At 57.1% G+C, this 6,752-nt stretch overlaps 1 long non-coding RNA gene across 3 annotated transcripts; it reads left to right on the forward strand.

Moving 5' to 3' along the window:
- The first annotated feature begins 1,691 nt into the window (after positions 1-1,691).
- LOC131402101 (uncharacterized) lies at positions 1,692-4,429 on the forward strand. Of its 3 annotated transcripts, none has more exons than XR_009218275.1 (4): positions 1,692-1,794; positions 2,278-2,381; positions 3,857-3,925; positions 4,345-4,429. It is a non-coding gene; the product is annotated as an uncharacterized LOC131402101 (long non-coding RNA). The 3 variants fall into 3 exon arrangements; XR_009218274.1 differs by having other exon boundaries at positions 2,278-2,347; XR_009218276.1 differs by lacking the exon at positions 3,857-3,925.
- Positions 4,430-6,752: the final 2,323 nt, after the last annotated feature.

Genomic DNA, 6,752 nt, shown 5'->3' on the forward strand with positions numbered 1-6,752 from the left:
CCAGAGCAAGGGCCAGCTCCATGGCTAGATCCAGCTCCAGCACTAGTTTCACCACCTGTGCTAGAGCTGGAGCCAGTGTCACCTCCATCAGTCCCTCCAGGGCCAGAGCCACCACCAACATCAGCTCCAGCCCCAGTGCCAGCTCCTGAGCTGGAGCCAGCTGGACCATTGGCTCCAGGGAGAATCCTCACTCCACCTGGAGAGATAACAGCAGAGCTAGATCCAGCCCCAGAGCCCGCCTGCCCCTGGAATGTGACCAGCAAGAACCTGCTGAGGGAGGAGAAGCCTGACTTCTTGGAGTTCCCTCCCCGGCTTGTGGCAGAGCAGTGGACACTGATGGATGTGGTGAGCAGCGGGGCTCTCAGGGCCAGTGGGGTCGGCCTTCGCTGTGCCTTGAGCTGCCCCACACCTGCCATTTCCTGATCCAGAATCCCATGATCTCGGTCCAGCTTCCCTGCTTACCCTCATGTGACCTGAGCAGCTTTCTTAACTCCCAAGCCTTTGCTGTCCTCATGTGGACAGTAGAGATGGACACTGAGAGCAGCTGCCATGCAGAGTGGCTGTGCAGATGGACGAGGTGGAGCAGAGAGGACGTTCGGCAGAGTCTGCGCTTTGGTGGAGCGGAGCACACTGAAGTGCTGTCTTGTCCTGGGTAGTTCACTCATTTGCCCAGGAGGCCTCAACAGCCTCAGCACTAATTAAGCACCTCATGTGTACATGACTACAAGGCAGACAAACAAAGCCCGTGGTTGTTGCTGCCTTGTGGAAATGTGCCACTGAAAGAGGCGACAGACCCTAGGATGGTCAGAATGGGTGGGAGATGCCCCTAGAGACGGTCAAGCAGGAGCCGAGTTCTGGTGCTTGGAGGAAGTGAGACTGTGCAGCGAGCAAATGCCACTTCCCTGCGCCACAGTATCATGTCCTGGGTCATCCTGTGCTGGGTGTCCTCAGGGGACACAGGCAACACCGAGGGACTCACACAAGCCTCAGGCCGCATTATCAGCTTCCTGAGCTCAGGCTCTCACCTCTGACTCAGCCTGGGACTGGGGGCTGTGGACGCTGAGCTGGGCTGTGCCAGGGCTGGGTGACATGCCCTGTCCTCCCCAGGAGCTCTTCAAGAAAGTGATGCCCCACGACTTCCTGGACTCCATCTGGTCCCAGTGTGAAAACAGGGACAATGAACACCTGGCACCCACCATCCATGCCAACACGACCCACTTTAACAGAATGGTTGAATGTGTCGTCACCACCTGCATTGGGGACCCGAGCATGATGGTCCAGGACAGGGCCAGGGTGGTGGAGCTCTGAATCCAGGTAACCAAGGTAAGATGTGGGAGGCCCTGAGAGCCCCTCTCTGGAGTCGGGGGAACTGCCCCTTCTCCTTTCTCAGCTCTCGTGTTTGAAGTCTGTGTTCTGAGCACTTGCACAATCCTTAGGCCCCTCCTGCCAGTGCCTCGATGACCTGACTCCTGGTCCCAGTGGTGGGAAGCTCACCCCTTCCTGGGCTCCTTCCTTGGCTTGAGCTAAAATCCTCCTCCTGGAAGTATTCCTCATCAGGTTCCAGCTGTGCCTTTCCTGGGTTCCCTGAGCCGCTGTTTCCTCCAGGACAAGAGACGTCAATGAGGCGACAGAAGCCAGAGGAAGCAGGGCTCCAGCTCCCTCTCACAGCTCATTCTCTTCCCTTCCCCAGGAATGCCAAGGCCTGAGGAACTTTTTCTCACTCCATGTGATCCTCTGGGCTCTGCAGGGCCCCTCCATTCAGCATTTAAAAGAGACATGGAGATGGGTGTCCAGGTGGGTAGGCCTCTCTCCATGCTTGTACCACCTGGGTAGACCAGACCCCGCACAGGGCTGGCATTGCCCTTCAGTCAGTTGGGACCTCCTGGGAGACAGCAAACCCTGGCGATAGAGTCTGACATGGTTGGAAGGCTTGGAGTCTTTCTGAAAACTTAGGCCAGTGGTTCTGCTTCAGGAATCAGTTTCCCTAAGTGACAGATCCTGGCTTGAGACAAATTGAAGGTTTTCAAGTATTTTCAACAACAGAACTCTCTGTCCACATGAAATTAAGACTGTTTAAAACACATCTGCTGAGAAGATAAGAGAATGGAGGCCCCAGGTGACAATAGGAGAGCCCCCTCCCCAGTCGCAGACACCTCAGGGCTCAGAGGACACAGTGAAAACGCTCATCCAGGCTGTCTGGATCTTCTGGGTTTTCAAACAAAAGGAATTTACCCTCAAACCACTCCATAGTGTTTCTTTCCTTTTTTCCCTCCTCAGGAAGAACTGGACAAAACTTAAAAAGTTGATGAAAACTAGCCAGCGGGAGAGCAGGAAGCTGCTCAAGGAGGTGAGTGGAGGCTGGAGATCTGGAAGGAGGGGAGGTGAGGGGGGGAGAGACCAGGCAGGATGTGCTTTGGGAAGTTTTTCATTTAAGGTTCCATGAGAAATAACGGTCTGTCTTGTCCAGCTTGACAGGAAGCAGAGGGTATGAGCTGCAGGGGCTGGTGGGGACTGTTTGGGGCAGGACGCCTTGGTCACGGGATACAGAGGTGTCGCCTGGACTGTTCCAGGAGGTGAGGAGCTGGCAGAATGAGCAGGTCTCTGGTTTCCATGCGGACCCATCAGCTGGCCCTCTTCCTCCAGGCTGGTGGGTGGATGGAGTGGGTGGGGGTTCCTTTCTTCTTAAAGCAGCCCAGCCTGTCCTCAGGAAGCCAGGCCCCTGCTGCTCCTTCTGTCTTCACTGCACCTCGCAGGGGAGGGCACTCTGCCTGCCCCAGAGATGGGCACTGTGAGGTCACACAGGTCTTGTGGACACAGGGGCTGCCCAGCCTTGGGCCAAATGGTGGATCTGGGACAGAACTGTGTGCTCTCTGGGACTGTGTGATCTAGCCCTATAGTGGTCACTGCTGACAAACCAGTGAGTCTCGCCCAGTGGCTTGTTGACAAAGATACACCCCAGATGGCAATGAGAATTATCGGGGAACCTACAGATCCTTAATGGACCTTCCTGACAGGACATTAGAAGTTTCCAAGTGAAAAAGGATGCAAATGTCACCATTACACAGCGCCATGGTCACCCCCTCCACTGTCACTCAGATGTGGCACAAGGGGGTCCCCTTCCCCCTTGGAGGAGTTCTGTGCAGGGTTCATCCTGAGGGGATTCTAGGGAGCTGAGGCCTTTGGCATGGCCTCAGGTCCAGCCTGGTGTCAGAGAATCTCAGGGGGCTGGAAAACACAGAATCCACTTGGATAAGACTCCGAGACACCTTGTGCCACCCGATCCATGGCTCAGGCTGACTGAGGGCCTCAACACACCCCGAGAGTCAGGAGAACAGGACCTTGGTCAGAGGTGTGTCTGGAGGAGGAGTGAAGGCCAGGGGCCAGGCACTTTGGCTGGGAGGTGGGGACGGTCTCCTCTGTGGGCCCCTGAGCAAGTCACTGCCCCTCTGTGGGCCTCGGTCTCCTCATCTGGGAAATGGAGGGAGATGATCTGTGGTGCAGGCCTCACAAGAGTGATGAGGTACAAGGGGGAGAGGAATGTGCAGGAGATTTGCGCTCCTCCTCCTTGAGGGGGGAGGGGAGAGTACTGGTGACAGTCAGATGACACTGAGTCCTCAGGGGACCCTGGGAGGCCTGGGAGTCCTCCTCACACTTTCCTGATAAGGAGAGAGGCTTAGGGGCCTGGGCAGGCCTGAGGGAGCAGAGGAGGGAGTGTTGGAAATGCGAGTGATCTAGAATCAGAGCACTCTGGAATGGGAGCAGCCATAGACACCAGATGTCCGAGGTCCAGGATCAGGGGCCTGGGAGACACTGGGAAGGGAGCATGGCCTCCCTGAGCCTGTCCTTGACCCTGCAGGACGTGACCTCTGTGTGGGCCACCTTAGAGATGGATCCCCAGGGAGCCCAGGAGAGACAGCAGCAGCAGGTGAGGGGGCCTGAGGGGGAGGGTGTCAGAGGAGGAGGTCTCTCTCCTCACGGCTTGAGGCCTCCCTAAGAGAGGGGTCCCTCCTCCTCCAGCCCAGCTCCTGGAGCCCCAGAGCCTGCTATGCCTGCCCTGGAAGTGACCAGGAGGAGGCCTGGGAGGGCTGGGCCCATGATGAAATAGAGAGGGGAGGGGCAGGGAGCACATACTCTGGGATTTGACAAAAGCCGCCCCTAGGAGGTGACTGGGGAAGTTGGGTGGTCCTGGAGGGGGCAACTGAGGGGAGGCCGCTGAGGGTCCTAGGCTGCTCTCTGTGGGAGTCTGTGGTGGGCAGGAGGCTGGGGTGAAGGGATTTGGGGGAGGGTCAATGGGGACACCTGAGATGTGGGACTCATCTCACCACTCCCACCCTGATTTCACAGGGTGTCGTCCCCTTCCTGGGCACGTTCCTCTATCACCTGAAGCTGCTGGACATTGGGATGGAGGATGATCTGGAAGTGAGTGAGCCTGGAGGTGGGGCCAGGGAGAAGTATCCTGAGGTTTGGGAGGCGATAGCCCTGCACTGGGCCCTGAGCTCTCAGTACCTGGCAAGCCTTCTCTCATGAGAGCCCCATGGCCACCCCTGGGAGCTGGAGAGTCAGGCCCATCTTAGCAATGCATGAATAGACGTCCCACGTAAGCCCCCCACCAGGCTCCCTGGGCTGGTGAAGCTCAGAGCTGCCTGTCTGCAGAGCTGCAGGAGGCTGTCTGAGCTGCACTCAGCCTCCCCCTCAGGCCCTGCCCCTGGGGGAGTGCCATCAGCCCCTGCAAGTGAGGAAGAACTTCTGTGGTCCAGCTGTCCCTTCCTCCCTGAGGCCCCAGTCTCCCCATCTGTCATCAGAGAGGGTGTGCTACATAAGGTCTCTGGCCTCAGCTCCCCTGTCCCTCCTGCTCTGGAGCCCAGAGCCTGGCCCAGTGTCAAGTTCTCTTTGTGGAAGGTCTGCCCTCTGCTGGGCCCTGACGTTCCTGCAGCCTGAGAAGGGGTGGGATGGGGGTTAGTTATGGGCTTAGGGGGCTGTTTCTGATGGACATTGGCTGTCTCCCTTCCAGGGAAATCAGGCCAACTTCCAGAAAGGATGTGAGGTGAGCAGGGGTGGGGAGGGTGGGGAAGCGGATATCACAGAGCTCCCCTAGCAAGACATTCTCTGGCCTCATCCCTTGGGTCAGATCCACAAAGCTGGGAATCCCATCACGTTGGTGAGTGTAGGGGGGGCTGGCATCAAGGACACCTTCCTGGATGAGGAACTAATTCAAGCCAACTGTGAGAACAGGCAAGTCCTGAATGGAGTGGGAAGGAAAGAGGGTTCCCGAGTGAGCACAGACCCCAGACCAGATCCTCACTCCCCACAAGTCCCTGGCAGGGTTCCCCACCCAAGCCCTGTCTGAATCCTGTCCTTCCTCCCAGAAATTCAAAGTCATCAGGAGGATCCAGCTGCTCCAGCAGGCTGCAAATGCGTATGACCTGGAGCGAGAAGAGCGATTTGGGGCCTGGTTCCAGGCCATGGAGCCCATCAGTGTCCATGAGAGGTGGGGGGGACAGGAGGTGGGTGAGGGCAGGGTAGACTCTCTCTGATGGCCAGCTCCAGAGCCTGTGGCCTGGCTCGCTAATCAGCCTCAGAACTCGTAGCGTGGTGACCCATGGGGCACTGGGACTCAGCTGCTGGCAGGCTCTGGGAGGGGCACCTGAGGTGTGGCTCCTGGTAGCTCAAAGGTCCACTCTGTCCTGTAGCTACTGGGTCTCCTGCCAGCTGGAGCCTGCACACCAGAAGGCGAGCAAAATGCGGCTCTTCAAGAGAAAGAGGAACCGGACATCATCCAGCTTAGGGCCGAGTGAGTGTTGGGACCAGCAGCGACTGAATCCAGGGGCTCAGTACAGCTTCAGGCTAAGCATGGGCCTGGATCCCAGCTCCACTGCTGACCAGGCCTGGGACGGGCCGCTCCCCTCTCCTCTCTGGGATTCAGTTGCATCCTCTGAAATGGGTGATGCTAAATGATGCCTCCTGCATCAGGGACAAACGGGATGCTGTTAATGGCCTCAGCACACGGCACAGGGTTTGGATCAGAGTGCAGGGGGGCAGGGAGGTGTGCCATGAATCTCGGGGAGGTACCCCAAAATAGTCTGTTTCTTCTCTTCAGCCGCCATGCATTTGGCGATGAGCCGTCACACTCTGGAGACCTCAAGTGCAGCTCCTCCTGACCAGCAGGGACACTGGCGCCCTCGGGGTGTACCGGGCCAGCTCTTCCACCCTAAGTGAACGAGGACATCCTAAGACTTTCCCTGGTTTCCCCTAAAGCCCCAGAGGGAGGGCACCACCCCCTCCAACTCCCTGAAATCTGCACCCCAGCGACTGTTAACCCATTGGGGAGGAGTGATATTATTTCTTTACTAGTAAATGGTAGATTTGACTCTAACGTTATATCCTGTTTCTGTCACAGCCTGGGTGTTGTGGTGTGGTTCTTTCACTTCTTATGCTCATGTAAATGAGACACAGAATCTCACTTTCCTCCTTGAATTAAGAACTTGTGTTTGGTCACAGCTTATTGTATGTGGCAGAAGGGATGAGGGCCAACCTCCTCCCTGGCTACTGAATGAAACCCTCAAGTCTCCCTTCCTCAGAGGACAGGTGCATTTCTGTGTGGGTCACCTGGGCCAGGAGCAGAGACAGCCCCTCCAAATCTCCCTGGATTTAGAGGTTGGAGGGACTTTCCCAAGCAGAGCAATAACCACTGAAATGTGGGTGTCTTTCAAATAGCACCTACCAGGACCATGTCCTTCCCCAGGACAGTGGCT

This window comes from Diceros bicornis (assembly GCF_020826845.1).
Source record: "Diceros bicornis minor isolate mBicDic1 chromosome 30 unlocalized genomic scaffold, mDicBic1.mat.cur SUPER_30_unloc_2, whole genome shotgun sequence".
In the NCBI taxonomy this organism is placed as follows: domain Eukaryota; kingdom Metazoa; phylum Chordata; class Mammalia; order Perissodactyla; family Rhinocerotidae; genus Diceros; species Diceros bicornis.